The sequence below is a fragment of the Molossus molossus genome, unplaced genomic scaffold, assembly GCF_014108415.1.
Source record: "Molossus molossus isolate mMolMol1 unplaced genomic scaffold, mMolMol1.p scaffold_m16_p_1, whole genome shotgun sequence".
Classification (NCBI taxonomy): domain Eukaryota; kingdom Metazoa; phylum Chordata; class Mammalia; order Chiroptera; family Molossidae; genus Molossus; species Molossus molossus.
In genome coordinates, this window is record NW_023425344.1 from 156,659,883 (window position 1) to 156,678,627 (window position 18,745).

General features: G+C 44.6%; 1 protein-coding gene and 1 pseudogene across 4 annotated transcripts in view; one reads left to right on the plus strand and one right to left on the minus strand.

Annotated features, from left to right (window-relative positions):
* SLC7A7 (solute carrier family 7 member 7) overlaps window positions 1-18,745 on the minus strand; it is a 37,433-nt gene that overhangs the window by 9,541 nt on the left and 9,147 nt on the right. The gene's annotated exons all lie outside the window — the stretch shown is intronic.
* On the plus strand, window positions 4,798-5,384 carry LOC118639649 (annotated as a pseudogene).

Here is an 18,745-nt window from a genome sequence, read left to right on the forward strand (position 1 = left end):
GTTCTCTCTCATCGATGTTTCTATCTTTCTCTCTCTCTCCCTTCCTCACTCTCTAAAATCAATAAAGAAAAAAAAAAATTTTTTTAAAGAATCCACCAAACTATTCTTTTATGTAGTCCACCTTTTTCCAGCTGGTCAACAAGAATATCATGAGAGTTTGCCAAGAACCTCTCTGAAATCTGTATACACGTCTCTGTTCTAACAATCTCATCATGCTATCAAATGACTCAAATAAAATGAGTATATATTTATACTAGAATGTTCATAATTGTGCCACTGTAATAGTCAAAAATTAGAAGCAAACCAAATGCCTATCAACAGTAGAGTAGCTAAATTAATACAATGGAATACTAAACAGCAGTGAAAACAAGCCACCTACTACTACACACACAAAACGGATGAACTTCACAAACATATTAAGTGAACAAGCCAAACACATAAGAGTACATACCCTTTATATCCATTTACATGAAAACAGACAAAACTAATCTATGTTACTAGATGTCAGAACAGTGACTTCCCTTTGTGTGTTGGGGGAGCAGAAGGGAGTAACCAGGAGGAACACAGCAAGGACTTGAGCATTGCTTTCTTGATGTAGATGCTGACTGCATGTGTGTTCAATCTGTGAAAATTCATCAAGTTATACACTTATGTGCACTGTTTCTTGGTGTATATTGCATTTGAATAAAAAATTAAAATTGAACAAAATACAAGGTTAGCTTAGCATGGCTTGTTTTTAGTGAATCTATACAGGTTACTAGAGATTCTCCTTTCTTCTCATACTTTGCTAACAAGGTAAGCCTAGAATTTGAGCAGGAATCAACTTAAACTGTCAGTGTAGAATGCTCAGAATCCATCTTTTTCTCTTTCTTGTGGTGAACAGAACAATGGTCTTGGGAGGCAGAGGAATCAGTGATGCAATGTTAAGAAAGACTTGCTTAGCCCTGGCTGGTTTGACTCAGTGGTTAGAGCATCAGCCTGCAGACCAATAAGTTGCAGGTTTGATTCCAGTCAAGGGCACGCACCTTGTCTGCGGTTTGTCCCTGACCCTGGTCGGGGTCCTGCAGGAGGCAGCCAGTCAATGTGTCTCACATCAGTGTTTCTCTCTCTCTTCCTGCCTCCCTCCCACTCTATCTGAAGATAAATGGGAAAATACCCTCGGGTGAGGATTAAAAAAAAAAGAAAGAAAGAAAGACTTGATTAGCCCGCCCGTGTGGCTCAGTGGATTGAGCATTGTCCCATGGACTGAGAGGTCCCAGATCAGTTCCCAGTCAGGGCACATGCCTGGGTTGGGGGCTCAGTCCCCAGTAGGGGGCGTGCAAGAGGTGGCCAATTGATGTGTCTCTCTCACATTGATGTTTCTCTCTCTCCCCATTCCTCTCTCTCTAAAAGAAATAAATAAAAACATATTTTTTTTAAAAAAAGAAAGACATGCCCTGGCCGGTTTGGCTCAGCAGTTAGAGCATTGGCTTGCAGACCAGAGAGTCCCAGTCTGGTTCCCGCTAAGGGCACATACGTCAGTTGCAGTTTGTCCCCTGCTCGGGTTGGGGTCGTGTGGGTGGCAACTACTCGATGTGTCTCTCTCACATTGATGTTTCTCTCTCTCTTTCTCCCTCTCTGCCTCCCGCTCTATCTGAAGAAAAATGCAAAAATGTCCTCGGATGAGGATAAAAAGAAAAGAAAAAAAGAAAGACTTGACTAGCCATTGCTGGCTTTGAAGATGAAAGGGGTCCATGAGCTGAGGAATGTGTGCAGCCTCTAAAAGCTACAAAAGGCAAGAAAATGGCACTGCTGGGCCTTGGTTTTGGCCCAGTGAGACCCAGTGAAGACTTCTGACCTATAGAACAATTAAGTTAATACATTTGTGTTGTTTTAAACCAATAATTGGTATTTGTTACAGCAGCTTTAGGAAACTAATATATCAGTTGACAGCTTCCTTTCAGATCCTTCCTGTTTTTTGAGATCCTGGAGATGCCTGGTGGTGACTGTCATCTCAACTAATTATAAATTCTTTCCATTTGTCTGCAAGTATACAGTTGAAAACATTTAAAGCAATGACATGCTTTATTCCTATCTCCTTAACGTGCTTGGTCTCTTTTGTTGGCCTGTTGGTTTTTTATTGAACCCTTTCTAGGGTAGCAATCCTCTGCTAGGAAAAATTAGAAGGAAAATAGGGCTGTGGCCTTCTTTCTCGCCACCATCTACTTTCAGAGAACAAGTTGACAAGTCCTTGCTGTTCTCTGAACATTCCTCTAGGGCAGTGGTTCTCAACCTTCCTAATGCCGCGACCCTTTAATACAGCTCCTCATGTTGTGATGACCCCCATCCATAAAATTATTTCCATTACTACTTCATAACTGTAATTTTGCTACTGTTATGAATCACCATCGGAAATATGTATTTTCCGATGATCTTAGGCGACCCCTGTGAAGGGGTCGTTCGACCCCCAAAGGAGTCGTGACCCACAGGTTGAGAACCGCTGCTCTAGAGCCTTTTATTGTCCTCAGTCATTTCTTCAGACCTTAGTTTATGCTGGGCATTAACCTTCAGGACACTCTTCTTACAGTTGTGGGCCACCTCTGTATTTAGTCTTCATTATGTCACTTCTCACTATCTCTTAGGTATCTTGTTTCTAAAAATCTAAGCTCCTCAAAGAACAATTATATTGGTTTCTTCAGATGATTCTCCTTTTCCTCCTAAATAAGTTAATTTTCAACTATTTTATCAGAATTTTATTTTATTTTTTTATATTTTTTTCTTTATTGATTTTGAGAGACAGAGAGAGATAGTAACATCGATGAGAGAGAACATTGATTGGCCACCTCCTGCAAGCCCCCCACTGGGGATTGGGCCCACAATCTGGGTATGTGCCCTGACCAGGAATAGAACCAGCAACCTCTTGGTGCATGGGTCAATGTTCAACCACTGAGCCACACTGGCCATGCTCAGAATTTTATTCTAAAGAAGCCCTTGGGCCCTGGCCAGTTTGGCTCAGTTGTTAGAACGTCGGCTTGCAGTCCAGAGAGACCAGGGTTCAGTTCCCGCTAAGGGCACGTATCTCGGTTGCAGATTTTGTCCCTGGCCCTGGTTGGGTTGTGCGGGTGGCAACCACTCGATGTGTCCCTTTTACATCGATGTTTCTCTCTCTCTCTCCCTCCCACTCTATCTGAACAAAAAATGGAAAAATGTCTCGGGTGAGGATTAAAAAAAAAAGAAGAAGCCCTTGGGCCCTGACCAGTTTGGTTTAGCAGTTAGAGAGCATCAGCCTGCAAACCAATGATTTTCGGTCAAGGGCACGTACCTCCAGTCAAGGGCACGTACCTCAGTTGTGGTTCATCCGGGGTCCTGCAACCAATCAATATGTTCCTCTCATGTCGATATCTCTCTCTCTCTTCCTCCCTCCCACTCTATCTGAAGATAAATGGAAAAATATCCTTGGGTGAGGATTGAAAAAAGAAGCTCTTGGTCTTTTTTTTTTTAATCCCTGGCTATGAGATTATAATTTTTGCCCTGAACTTTCATACAATCTCTTTGCCTAAAAGTTAGAGTGTATTTTGCCCTGGCTGGGTGGCTCAGTTGGCTGGAGTGTTGTCCCGTACACCAGAAGATTGAGGGTTTGACTTCTGGTCAGTGCACATACCCAGGTTGTGGGTTCGATCCCAGGTGGGGACGTACAGGAGGCAACTGATTGATGTTTCTCTCTATCCCTTCCTCTAAAATCAATAAAAACATATCCTCGGGTGAGGATAAAAATAAAATAAAATTTAGAGTGTATTTCAGAGGAAACCTAGCATTTCTTTTTCTGGGAGATACAAACTCTAAGCAAGCAAAGTCACTTCCTCACAAGGTTCCATATTTCCCCTGGTTATGTTAAATAATAATAATTAATAAGTCCTTCTCCTTTTGAGATTCATATTGAAGCCTTTACAGGTTAAATGTTTCAATGTCTTGGCCCTGACTGGTTTGGTTCAGTGGTTAGAATGTCAGCCCGCATACCAAAGAGTCTCAGGTTCAATTCCTGGTCAAGGATATGTAGCTGGGTTGCAGGTTTGATCCCCAGCCAGTTGGAGTTGTGTGGGAAGCAACCAATTGATGTGTCTCTCACATCCATGGTTCTCTCCCTCTCCTTCTCCCTTTCCCTCTCTCCCTCTCTCTCTCTCTCTCTTCCTCTGTCCCTCCCACTCTATCTAAAAGTCAATGGAAAAAATATCCTTGAGTGAGGATTTTTTTTTTTTTGATACGTGCCCCTAGAGGGAACCGAACCCAGGACTCTCTGGTCCACAGGCTGACTCTCCAACCACTGAGCCAAACCAGCCAGGGTGGGTGAGGATTTGTTTTTTTTTCCTTTTCTTTTTGTTTTATCCTTCACCTGAGGACACTTTTCGATATTTTGTTTAGCTAAAATGGGAGGGGAAGAGAGAGAGAGAAACATTGATGTGAAAGGGACACATTGAGTGGCCACCACCTACACTACCCAACCAGGGCCGGGGACAAACTGCAACCAAGGTACATGCCCTTAGCGGGAACCGAACCCGGGTCTCTCCAGACCGCAGGCCAACACTCCAACCGCTGAGCCAAACCAGCTAGGGCAGGTGAGGATTTTTTTTTTAAAGTTTCAATGTCTTGGATTTGCGGTGGCACCTCATTCAAGCATCGGACCCTTCTCAGTTCCTACTCCATGAGTCAGGGGAGCTGCAAGACTAGAACGTGGGGGCAGGGGAAGCAGGGCTGCAGGTCCAGTGTGGCTGCGGAGCACTCACCGGCCAGAGTCAGAGGAGGAGGACAGGCCCAAGAGCAATGGGTCTAAAGAAGGACAAGCAGGCCCTGGCCGGTTTGGCTCAGCGGTTGGAGCTCTGGGACAGAGGACTGAAGGGTCTTGGATTCAATTCCCAGTGAAGGGTACGTGCCTGGGTTGCAGGTTTGATCCCCTGCCAGTTGGGTTTGTGTGGGAGGCAACTGATGTCTCTCTCTCTCTCCTTCCCTTTTTTCCACTCTCTCTGAAAGAATCAATAGAAAAATATCCTCAGGTGAGGATTAACAACAACAAAAAAGAGGAACAAGCAATAAATAATCTCAACATGGAAAATGCCAACTGGGAAAATGAAAACAAGGATGAAAAGGAGCAAGAGGCTAATAAAGGCGAGCCCATGGCCTTCCTTTGGAAGCTCATCCTACAGCCCATCCTACAGTCTAGATGGAAAGGGGGTCGGAGGCTTGGAGAATTCGAGGTAAGGATGAGACAAGAGAACATGGAAAGGATTGGGGAGGAGGTGAGACAGCTGAAAAGATGAGGACAACACAGTTAAGCCATAGTCTGTAGGCAGTTAGCACTGACCCCCCTCACCATGACCCCCCATGACAACGAGTTTTGCCTTATGCCTTGAATCCTGATGTTTTTCTTGAAGTTAAAAGGGAGATACACCTGCTTCCTAAACTTACATGTTTATGATGTACCTTCATTGTAAACCTTTTGGTGTTCCTCATTTCCGGTGGGTCTCCTTTTACCGGTTTCTAACTGAATGTAGTGGTTTTTTATTGTTTTTGTTTTTTGTTTTTAATCCTCACCCGAGGATATTTTTCCATTTTTTGTACAGATAGAGTGGGAGGGAGAGAGAGGAAGGGAGAGAGAGAGAGAAACATCGACGTGAAGGGACACATCGAGTGGCTGCCACCCGCACGACCAACCAGGGCCGGGGACAAACTGCAACCGAAGTACGTGCCCTCAGCGGGAACCAAACCCGGGTCTCTCCAGACCGCAGGCTGACGCTCTAACCACTGAGCCAAACTGGCCAGGGCTGAATGTAGTGTTTTGACCCAATTTGTAAGTTTCTGTCAGCAGGGAGTTTTACCTATTGCATGGAGAGATGCTCCTAACATGCTGTGAAGTTACTAAAGCAGCTTTAAAAGCAAAAAATAAAAAATAATAATAATAATCTAGTGAGGTGAGGGGGTTAGTTGGAGTATAGACAAAACGATGTTGTCATTCATGAGCCCTGGGAGTTCATTATATTATTCACCCTACTTTTGAATATGTTTGAAATTTTCCATAATAAACCATTTGTTTGTCCTCACCCGAGAATATGTTTATTGATTTTAGAGAGTGAGGGAGGGAGAGAGAAACATCAGTGTGAGAGAGAAACACTGATCAGTTGCCTCCCGCAGGCACCCTGACTGGGGATCGAATATGCAACCTTTTGGCGTGCAGGAGGACACTCCAACCAACTCTGCCACCTGACCAGGGCCATAATAAACCTTTTATTACTGTTATTATTATTATTATTAATTTGTAGAGGTACTGTTTTTAATGGTATGCAACTGACTTTAGCAAAAGGTGCTCAGGGACTTGAGGCTTCCATCACTACCATATTTTCCCTTTTGTACAAACTTTATCATCTTTATTAAGAAAGCAAAACAGCAGGAGGGGGTGGGAGTGGGGAAGAGGGGGTCACTAGAGAAAAGGGGGGGTAACATTTGTAGTACTTGCAACAATAAACACACAAAAAATAAAATAAAATAAAATAAAGCAAAGTATGCCCTGACTGGTTGGCTCTGTGGTTAGAGTGTCAGCCTGAGGACCGAAGGGTGGCAGGTTCAATCCCCGGCCCGGGTCAGGGTCATGCGGGAGGCAACCAATCAATGTATCTCTCTCACATCAATGTTTCTCTCTCTCCCTGCCACCTTCCACTCTATCTAAAAATTAATGGGAAAATATCCTTGGGTGAGGATTTTTTTAAAAAGAAAGAAAGAAAGAAAAATAGCCCTGGCCGGTCTGGCTCAGTTGGAGTGTTGTCAGGGCACAGTCAGGGAGGAATACGGGAGGCAACCAATATCAATGTTTCTCTCTCTCTCTCTACCTTCCTCTCTCTCTAAACTCAATTTAAAAAAAAAAAAAGCAAAATAGTCTCCCTCTGATCTGACAGCGTGCAGTTTATGCCCATAATTACATCATTTCTATCTCTTTCTGCTGTATCCTCTTGTTCTCTTTGCCATGCTTCTTCCCTTAGGATGAGGACTCATTTCCACACACTATTACTATGAGAGGACTTCGGGACAATTCCCTAAATGGATCCTGAGAGCCTCTGACAACACCATGTAATAATTATTCTTCCCAGTATAAGTAGATAGGATTAACAGAGGCTGGTGTCCTTGAGCCCTTTCTAAGAGATGGGCCACATATCTGTAACTTCTGTTGAGCTGTAAGAAGAAACCCACCTGCAGACAGGGCTGGAAGCAGTGCTGGGTGGTACCGTTCATCACATTCATTGAGGAAGTAAAATCCTTTAACAGGTCTCTGTACCTTGGTGCACTGAAATTTCCCTCTCATCACAGTCAAAAGAAACAAAACGTGACCTTGCCCAAAGGAAGTGGGCATCCCTTATTATAGCAGGTTCTCATACAAGTACCTCATCTCTCTGATATACTACATTAGTCCCAGCTCTTCCCGTAAATCCATCGTTTTTGAACAAAATATATTCTTTCATGTCATATTCTAACCAAATATGAAATTGTTTCCACCTTGCAGTAAAAGTGAAAAACAAATAAATATGTTTATTAGCCTTAAATGTTTATAGATATGAGTCCAAAATCATCAGCCCCAACCTTCTATCCTATTTTCTCCAAATGCATTACTGAGCAACTCTTCCATTTTTATTCTCCTTTCTACCTAATACCCCCAAAGCCTCCAGATTTATACTACTATCTGTGCATTTTCTCCTTTCTTTTATAATTTTAGTTTAAAGCCCTATTTTTTTTTTAAATTTTTCTTTATTGATTTGAGAGAGAGAGGAAGGGAGAGGGAGAGAGAGGTAGAAACATCGATGAGAGAGGACACCAACTGGCCGTCTCCTGCTTGCTCCACCATGGGACCGGGCCCACAACCTGGGCATGTGTCCTGACTGAGAATCGAACCAGCGACCTCTTGGCTCTTGGTGCATCGGTTGACGCTCAACCACTGAGCCACATTGGCCGGGCAGTTTAAAGCCTTATTAAACACATCTCTTCCAATCCCTATGAAATCTCTTCTGTCCCATGTCAGAATCTATCTTTCTGGTATCTTAGCATTTACAATCAGGCACTCTGTTCTGTGTTCTTCTCTTCCTTCACGTACACAGCCTTCAGTTGACAGTGAGATGAAAATTCCACCTGCCACTCACTCCACTACCTTGAATTTCAAAATTACCAGTGACATCTCAAACGTCTTCTGACTAGTGACGCCATTCATCCCACAGCAACTGGCAGAAGGGTTGCGGTCTCTGGACTTAATTGGTATGAACAAGCTTTTCATCATATGTTGCTCAAGAAAAACCACACGTCTCAGGCTGGTCTACGTATACTCAGAGTCACACTGCTCAGGCACAGCCACAGTACGCTCGGGCCTGCTAGTGCCCACATGTCTCCAGAATATCCTACCACTGCCGTTTCCCAGAAGGATGGGATTTACATTCCCTGAAAAAGCCTCAAATCTGTTGCCTAAAGCCAAACACTTCAAGTATTTCCTCCTTTTCTCTATTGCCTGTTTTGTTTGTTTGTGTTGCCTAAGGCTGTTGAGGATACTCCCTACTCCTTAAAATTCATTTTCTCTTCCTCACTTCCCTGAGGTATTATTTCTTCCATCCTCCTAGGTGCTGTAATTACTCTCAGAGAGCAGGTGGTCCTCAAACTCTTACCTTTCCAGGTTAGAGAACCATTTCGCTTACTCAGGCATCACAGGTGACAGCATCTGTCAGGAAGACACACCAAGCAAGTCCCTGCGGGTCACTGAAGCAGATTCCTCCTACTCTGCTTCCTGGAACTCGGCCAGCACTTCAGTTGCCATGGCTCTGCACCACTCTGGGGGAGCAAGCAGGCGGTCTGTACCAGGAGGACCTCCTATTAAACCACCCCATCTGCTCCCTTCTCAAAGCTGGCTAGTCCTTGTTCATTGGTTTGCTCGGCTGGGTCCAACTCAGATCCTTAGAAACAGGACCCAAGCCTGAGTGAGCATCAGCATCACTTGAGGAATGTTAGCCTACAGATTTGGGGATTCCACCTCAGAAGTTCTGATGCAGAGGGTCTGTGGCAGGGCTCCCAGAGAAGTCTGATGATCTGCCTGCTTTGGGGGTGCTGCCTTAGGTAATCACATACAGAACAACCCTAAACCCTTCACTTAACTCAGCGCTTCTGTATCCTGGCTGCACATTGGCCTCACTTGACGAGCTTTAACAAAGTCCAGTGCTCAGGCCCCACCCAGGCAATGAAGTCAGAAACTGAGGTGGACCCCAGGCAACAGCAGCTTTTCAAAGCTCTCCAGGTGAATTTAAAGCAGTGACAATTGAGAAGCTCTCTTCCCAAGGTCCCCATCGGTCCTCCTCAGCTGCAACTTTCTGCTTCTTCAATTCACATTCTCCAGGCCAGTTCCCATTCTTCCACCGAGCAGTACAGATTTATTTATCCAGGGCAACAGGGAGGGAGAGGAAGGGGCCGGGAGCATTTTTTAAACCCCCCAGGTAATTCCAATGTACAGCCAGGTTTGAGACCCACCGTCCCTGGCTCCTTCCCCAACTTCCTCGAGGCTTTTCTGAGGCAGAAAAAAAGAGAACGTATAAAGGAAGAGACCAAGGGTGAACCCCTGAAGAGCCCTGAGGATCAAACCAGCACAGAACTCTACCTCCTCACTGTCGATGAAGTTTGTTCCAAAGATCACACTGACCCCCACCAGAAAGAACCCAAGGCTCTGACTCCAGCCTCTTTGTTGCCGTGAATGTGGAAAATGAAATGAAAGTTTCCCCACCATGAACTTAACATGACTCTTGGGAAAACCCCTCCAGGAGAGATAACCAGCTTCCAAGTATAAAGTTCAAAGGGCACGTATCAGTTGGGGGCCCAGGATCTGGCTGTTCTGCCTCCTTAGCTACAAATACATGAGGTCAGTCATTTTAGTACGAGGAAAAGCTTCAGGAGACATGTGGCCAAAGCTTTCAGATGGATATACAGAGACCCGAAGTCCTTCACAGTCCATAAGCAGCTTTAGCAGACTCCGTATGGACTGCCTGCCCTCCCTTCTGCTCAATTCCTCCGGCAGCCTTCAGCACCCGACCACCACCACCACCCTGAGAGCCAAAAGCACACCGTGCCCTTGTCAGCCAAGCTGAATCGGGAACTATATCTTCTGTTCATTCATCCAGTCAACATTTATTGAAGCACCTACTACATGCAAATCACTACGGTCATGTGTCAGGGACACAAAGAGTACGGTAGTCTATTCACAGGGTGACCTGAATAGGTGTTGTGGCTGACTGGTACAGCAGGCAGACTGAAGGCACAGGAAGTAAAATGTCCTGTTAGTGAAAAGCAAAAAACTAGACCAAAAAGAACTAGGTCCCTTAGTGGGCAGGTGTGGGCAGGTCTAAAATGACCCAACACTGCTAACAATGAGCCAAAGCCTGTCAGCTCAGAAGAAAGGTCCATTGGGTGGAGCTGGACTTCTGGACATCTAGCCCTGACTCTGCCAAGGGAAAGGTTCCACCTCTCCTGCAAAGAGGAAGAAGAGGCCCTGGCCGGTTTGGCTCAGCGATTGGAGCGTCGGCCTGCGGTACAGAGAGACCCGAGTTTGGTTCCCGCTAAGGGCACGTACCTCGGTTGCAGTTTGTCCCCGGCCCTGGTTGGGTCGTGTGGGTGGCAGCCACTCGATGTGTCCCTTTCACATCGATGTTTCTCTCTCTCTTCCTCTCTCTCCCTCCCGCTCTATCTGCACAAAAAATGGAAAAATGTCCTCGGGTGAGGATAAAAAAAAAAAAAGAGGAAGAAGAGTCTCAGCCTCCTTTCTGACCTCGGAGCTACTGTAAAATTAAAGTGGGTGTGTTATCTTTATCTTACAGTTAAGAAAACTGAAGTGACTCAGGCCAGCTCCCAGGCTTGTAGCCATTCCACCACTCCACTGTCTCTCTATTTGGATCCAGGCATGTGAGACTGGGAGCGGCGTTACCTCCCCTGGGCTAATGGAGCTTCTGGCTGCCTAGATCTGGAGCAATCTCGAAAAACTCTGAAAAAACAGAACAATCAGCCTTCATAGAAAAGTGAACAAGGCCCTGGCCAGTGTGGCTCAGTTGGTTGGGCATTGTCCCATGCACTGAAAGGTTGCCGGTTCCATTCCCAGTCAGGGCACATGCCCAGGTTGTGGGCTGTCTCCCCAGTAGGGGGTGTGCAGGAGGCAGCCGATTAATGCTGTGCTTTCGCATGGATGTTTCTCTCTCCCTCTCCCTTCTTCTCTCTCTAAAAATCAATAAACTATTTAAAAAGAAAAGTAGCCCTGGCCGGTTTGGCTCAGCGGTTAGAGCGTCGGCCTGCGGTCCTGAGAGACCCGGGTTCGGTTCCCGCTAAGGGCGCATACCTCGGTTGCAGTTTGTCCCCGCCCCTGGTTGGGTTGTGTGGGTGGCAGCCACTCGATGTGTTCCTTTCACATCGATGTTTCTCTCTCTCTCTCTGTTCCTCTCTCTCCCTGCCACTCTACCTGAACAAAAAATGGAGGGATGTCCTCCGGTGAGGATAAAAAAAAAGAAAAGAAAAGAAAAGTAAACATGGACAGTTATAAAAATGAAAGTCACTTCGAGGTAACCCAACCAGTCTGGGGCAGTGGATGGGGTGCAGATGGGTACCTGGACTGAGTACATGGAGGCTGGTGCTGGGGTTGGGGGAGGGGAGGAAGAATTCCTGGCAGAGAAGGCAACATGTGATTAGCGTGACGAGACCAGCAGTAAGTAAAGTCACCCACGCGTACAAAAAATTTAACTAAGCCAGCAATTTTCAATTGGTATGCCGCAGCAGGCACACTGGTGTGCTGCAAGAATTTTTAAAACATGCAATATCTGACTGTTTAGTCAGGGGCACTGACCTCTTTTCCTTTAGATTGACAAATTAAAAAATTGCAAAAGACATAACAATAACCATCCAGTGTGAATAAATCAAAATTATACTTACTTTTTGTCAGATCAAATATATATATATTTGGTGTGCCACAGAATTTTAGTAATTAGTTTGTGCCATAGAATTTTAGTAATTAGTCTGTGCCATGAGATGAAAAAGGTTGAAAATCGCTGACCTAAGCAATAATTGGTAAATGATTTCTAGGTCTATTAGCAATGCTAGCCTACCTAGAGCTGTAATTCATTAGCAGTTCTAGAGGAAGATTATACCTACAGAGCGGCAGTAAGCCACCCTGACAGAAGCAGAAACTTTTATTTGCTCTCTTGAATTGTCATTATTTGACTAGAAAGGATGAAAGTATGACAGGAAATGTAGATCCCACCTCTATGAGATAGAGATCCCATTCTAGAGATGAGAAAACTGAGGCTAATAATTTTTTTTTAATCCTCACCCAAAGCCTTTTTTATTTTTTTTTTATTTTTGCATTTATCTTCAAATAGTGCAGGAGGGAAAAAAGGAGGAAGAGAGAGAGAAACATCAATGTGAGAGAGACACATTGAGTGGCTGCCACCCGCACGACCCCAACTGAGGCCAGAGACAAACTGCAACCCAGGTACATGCCCTTAGCAGGAACCAAACCTGGGACTCTCTGGTCCGTGGGCTGACGCTCTAACCGCTGAGCCAAACTGGCCGGGGCGAGGCTAATAAATTTAACCTGCCTGATTCCATGCTCTTAACCACCATGACTACTGCCTCCCAAAGGGATGAGGGTGTCCTCTGCACTGTTCAAGGGAGAGAAATGCTGACTCAGGGCACCCAAGCAATTCAACCATGGAGAAGACCTTATTGTAGGGTAAAGATGCTTCATCCAACTTTTCCAGAAATATACCCCAAACCAAGCTAAGTCAGGTTTCAGTCTTTCCCATAAACTCCTCCATCAACCTTGGTCCCTCCTTCTAACAACCACCCTTCTTGCCTTCAGAGCCAAACTTCTGGAAAGTATATCTAATCTCCACTCCCTGCCCTTCCCTTGTCTGACATCCACTCTACCACTCCACCGAAAAGACTGACAGTTCCCCTGTACCTCCAATTTGCCAATTCCAAATGCTGTTCCATTCCTTATCTTATTTAACAGTCCCTCCAGACAGGCCATCTTTGGCTATGTGGCCCCTCCTCTAGGCTCCCACATCCCCCACATTTAACCACACTGCATTAGAATGATTTACGTAACTCTCTCCCATCAACTGTGAGCTACAGAGGGTAGACTGAGTAACAGTCATCCTCGTATCCCCGGGGCCTACCCCAGAACTAGGCACATAGTAGACATTAACATTTCACTGGATGAATAAACTCTGAAATCTGACTTCACCCACAATGCCCTCAGGTTTCTCTCTCCAAAATCACCGGTGACCTCCATGTTGATAAATCCAAGCAATTCCACTCTTTATCTCATTTGACCTCTTATCAAATTGGACACTGTTGGCCACTGACTCCTTCTCAAATTGCTCTCTTCCACTCACCATCTCCCATTTCCCACCTCTCTCTCTAGATGCTTCTTCTCCACCTTTTTGCAGAATATTTATTACTCATTGTTCGTATTCCTCAGAATACTGTCCTAAGCCTTTTTCTCCTCCCTTTCTACAGCATGTCGCAAGATCATCTCATCTGCTACTGTGATTTCAACCACTATGTATATACTGAAGATTCCTAAAAGTATGTCACCAGCCCAACTGTCATGATTCTACATACATCTGAAAATCCAACCACCTATTTACCGGACATCACCAGGCACAAACTCAATCTATCCGAAACGCATCCCATCAATTTTCCTCAAAACTACGCTCCTCCAGTGTTTCCCCTTTAAGTCATTGGTATTAACCATCCACCCAGATGCCCACACCAGAAACCTGGGCATTTTACCATTTACAACCTCTACCCATATCTAATCAGTGTCCAAGTCTTAACCAGTTTCCTCATCTCCCAAACATGACTCTAGTCCAGGCCACCATCATCATTAAATGGTTTCTCTGCTTCCAGTCTTGCAAACTGAAGCCAGAGTAATCTTTTTAAAAATCCACAAATTCTAAAGTCTAAATCACAAGTGTCACTCTCCTGTTTCAAAAGCCTGAAGAGGTTTTTCATTGTCTTAGGGCAATTTTTCTTTCTTTTTAGTATGTTTTTATTGATTTTTTAGAGAGAATGGGAGAAGAAGATAGAAACATCAATGTGAGAGAGAAACATTGACTCGCTGCTTCCTGCACACCCCTACTGGGGACTGAGCCCGAACCCTGGGCATGTGCCCTGACCAGGAATTGAACTGGGACCTCTCAGTCCATGGGACAACGCTCAATCTACTGAGCCACACCAGCCAGGCTAGGACAATTTCCAACCTTTTTCATCTCATGGTAGACATAAACTAATAACTAAAATTCTTCAGCACACCAAAAAATATATATTTGCCAATCTGACCAAAAACTAAATAGAATTTTTTTGTTGTTGTTATTAATCCTTACCCAATGATATTTTTTTTCTTTATTGATTTTAGAGAGAGAGGAAGGGAGTGGGAGAGAGAGACAGAAATATTGATGACAGAGAACATCAATTGGCCGCTTCCTGCATGCCCCCCACTGGGGATTTGGCCCACAACCTGGGCATGTGCCCTGACCGGGAATCAAACTGGCAACCTCTTGGTGCATGGGTCGACACTCAACCACTGAGCCACACCAGCTGGGCACCGAGGCTATTTTTCCATTGATTTTTAGATAGAGTGGAAAGGAGGAAGAGAGAGAAAGGAGAGAGAGAGAGAGAGAGAGAGAGAGAGAGAGAGAGAAACATCAATGTGAGAGAGACACATATATTGGTTGCCTCCTGCACAACTTCGACTGGGCCGGAGATGGAACTGCAACCCAGGCACGTGCCCTTTTACAGGAATTGAACCCGAGACCCTTCAGTCCATGGGAAAATACTCTGCTGAGCCAAACTGGTTAGGGCAAAAATAGATATAATTTTCATTCATTCACACTGGACACTATTGTTGTGTTGACTGCTGTCATTTTTTTATTTGACAATGTAAGGGAAAAGAGGTCAGTGCCCCAACTAAACAGTTGGGTATTGCATGTTTGTTTGTTTTTTAAATATGTGGGGTTTTTTGGTTTTGTTTTGTTTTTTGTTTTTTTTCAGAAAGAGGAAGGGAGAGGGAGAGAAAGATAGACTTGAGCCCTGGCTGGTTTGGCTCAGCAGTTAGAGCGTCGACCTGCGGACCAGAGAGACCTGAGTTCGGTTCCCGCTAAGTGCATATAACCTCAGTTGCAGTTTGTCCCTGGCCCTAGTTGGGGTCATGTGGGTGGCAACCACTCGATGTGTCTCTCCCACATCGATGTTTCTCTCTCTCTCTTTCTCCCTCTCTCCCTCCCGCTCTATCTGAGAATAAATGCAAAAATGTCCTTGGGTGAGAATTTTAAAAAAAGGAAAGATAGAATTGAACCAGTGACTTTTTGGTGCATGGGATGATGTTCAACCAACTGAGCCACACTGGCTGGGCAGGTACTGCATATTTTTAAAATTCTTGTACGCTAATTGAAAATTGCTGCATTAGAAGAAAGCCCATCAAACTCTTTTTTTTTTTTTTTTAATTGATCCCAGAGAGAGAGGAAGGAAGAGGGAAAGAGATAGAAACATTGATGAGAGAGAACATCAATTGGCTACCTCCTGCATGCTCCCTACTGAGGACCCGGCCCACAACCTGGGCTTGTGCCCTGACCGGGAATCAAACCAGTGACCTCCTGGTGCATTGGTTGATGCTCAACCACTGAGCCACACCACAGGCCAAACTCTTTAATATGTTTCCTGTGATAGATAATATTTTCCAAAGATATCTCAACAATATCTCCCATCCCACATGCTTTTCATACAGTGTGACTTTGACACTCAATCAAGAGGTAAGTTCTGTGCCTCTTGAAACTGGATGATCTTCTGTGACTGTTTCAACCTCGAGAGTACAGCAGCAGTGACACCATGTGACTTCAGAGGCTGGATCATAAAAGGCGATGCACCTTCCACTTGGCTTGCTGGGATACTCATTCTTGAAACCTTCAACTGTCAAGTAAACAGTCTGATTGCTCTGAGGCTGCCATTATGTGAGGAAGCTCAACATAGTCCATATGGAAAAACCACATGAAAAGGCCCTGACGTAACTTGAAAAAATAAAAGATGCTCAGCTCGTCCCCACCTTCAATGCCCCCATTCCAGCTCCTGCCACCACACCATCTGACTACAACCACATGAGACCCTGAGCCAGAACTGCCCCGCTTAGGCGTTCCCAAATTCCTGAGCCACAGAAACCATGAAAGATAAGAATAATATGACTATTGTTCTAAGCCAAGTTTTATGTGATTTGTTTCACAGCAACAATAACTAGAAGAGTTTATAAAGGCCCTCCTATGACCTCCAGCTACCTCTGTAATCCAACTCCCAACATTTCCTACCTTAGACTCAATACTGTAGCCCACCCTGAATGCCTTTCAGTGTCTTGAAGATGTCTTTTCTTGTCTACAAGTTTTCATACATTCTGTTCTTGTTCCTCTTCCCTCTGTACTCTTGGTTAATTTGTCTTCATCATCCAAGTATCATGTTAAAATTCCTTATGGAGAGTTTCTAAACTCCTAGGTCTCCTCCTGTGGCTCCTTGCACCTCACAAATCACAACACTCATCATAATCCCCTGTAATCTTGTGTTGTGTTGCCATTCCTAGCCCCTCACCAGCCTACACAGATGCTCACCACACTAACAGCTCCATAAAGACAATGATCAGTGCTGGGAAAATGGCAAGTACTTCATGAATATTTGGCGAATGCTCAGTCTCCAGCCCCATCTCTCTCCTGAGCTCCAAATGGGCACATCTGCCTACTAGCCTACAAATACATTTCAGATTCAACAGGATTGCAACCTCCTGCTCCTTGTAAATTATGCCGGCACCTACCGGTTGCCCAAGCCAAAAACTACATCTCTTAATTTAAAGAATATTTATTTATTTCCTCTCATCGTTTCTTTCTTGAGGATACAGTGGACCATAAGGCAGGCTCAGCCTCTATGGCACAGAACTTACAAGCTGGTGGACGTCACTACCTCTTTCTTACACAGGACATCCTCAATGTCATTGGTTGTACTGATTATACCTTCTAAATTGCTCTCCCATCTGTCCTTTCCTGGAAACATCATCCCCTGAATAAGCTGCACCCCCAATGCCACTGCCCTAGTTCAGGCTACTGTCATTCCCTACCTGGACTGCAACGACAGCTTCCTAAGCAGTGTCTCTGCCTCCAGCCTTGCTCTTATGTCCCACCCCAGCTACATTGCTTCCCTGCTTAGAACCCTTCAATGGCTCCTCACATGCTTTAAAAAAAAAATCTAAACCTTCTAGGAAGGTTTGCCTCATGCTCTAGCCTCTTGCCTTCCTTTGTTCACTCACATCCCACAATCCCCCACACGCAACCCAAACCCCATACTTTTTTTTACCTTTGTGCCTTTACATTGCCTTTCCCTGTATCTAGAATATCCTTGCCCCTTCTTCATTCAACAGACATTTATTGAGTACCTAGCAGACAACAGGCACTGTTCTAGGTGCCGGAGATTGAGCAGTGAGCAAAACAAAGTCCCTACTCTCATGATGTTTACATTCAAAAGGGAAAGACAGACAATAAACAAGTAAATAATAATGTCAGGTGGTGATGAGTACTATTTTAATAATTTTTTTCTTTATTGATGTTTAGAGAGAGAGAAAAGGAGAGGGAGAGAGAGATAGAAACATCAATGAGAGAGAACATTGATTGGCCGCCTCCTGCATGTCCACACTGGGGATTTTGTCCACAAGCTGGGCATGTGCCCTGACCAGGAATCAAACTGGCACCCTTTCAGTGCATGGGCTGACGCTCAATCACTGAGCCACACCAGCTGGGCAGAGGGGTACTATTTTAAAAAACAGGGTGGAGGGCCTGAGTCAGGTAGCTTAGTTGGTTAGAGCATCGTCCCAATATGCCAAGGTTGTGGGTTCAATCCTCAGTCAGAGCACATACAAGAATCAACCAATGAATACATAACTAAGCAGAACAACAAATCAATGTTTCTCTCTGTGTGCCTCTCATGTACTTCCTCTATCTATATAAAAAAATCAATAAAAATTTTTTTTAAAAAACAGGAGTGAGACTCAAAGCCACCACTTTAAATAGGATAGTCTCTAGTAAGATATTTGTGCAAAGAAATGAATAGACTGAGGTAATAAGCTCTAATTTCTTTTAGGGAATAAGCTTTCCCAGCAGAAGAAAAAATAATCATTCCCTGATAACAAAACCCCTAAAGCAGGAGCAAGCCAGGCATATTGAAAGAAAAGAAAGACAAACAGTATAGCCGGAGCTGAGAGGGTGAAGGCGAGAGGTCTGAGGTGAGTCAAAGTGGGCCTTGAAGGTCATACTAAGTGGATGCTTCACCCATCCTGACTCCTTTTCATCCTTCACTGTCAAGTGCAGAGACCATCTCCTGAATAAGCCACATGCCACCCCACTCCTAGCACTTACCACATACAATATGTTTAGATGACTATTTTTGCGGTTCTTTACCACACCATGAGTTCCCTACAGCAAGGGCCCTACCTTTCTGCCCCAGTTATAGATGCCACCATGATCAGTAAATTGTTTCTGAATAGTCAAAACATTCCTCCTTCGTTCCCATTTCATGCCCTGCAAGAAATTCCCCAGTTACCAGATTGGTTTCCTAATGACTAGGGTACTAGAAAGGGGGTTCCCTGATAGTGAACACATGCCTTCTGGTATTTAGAAATTACACATGTGTG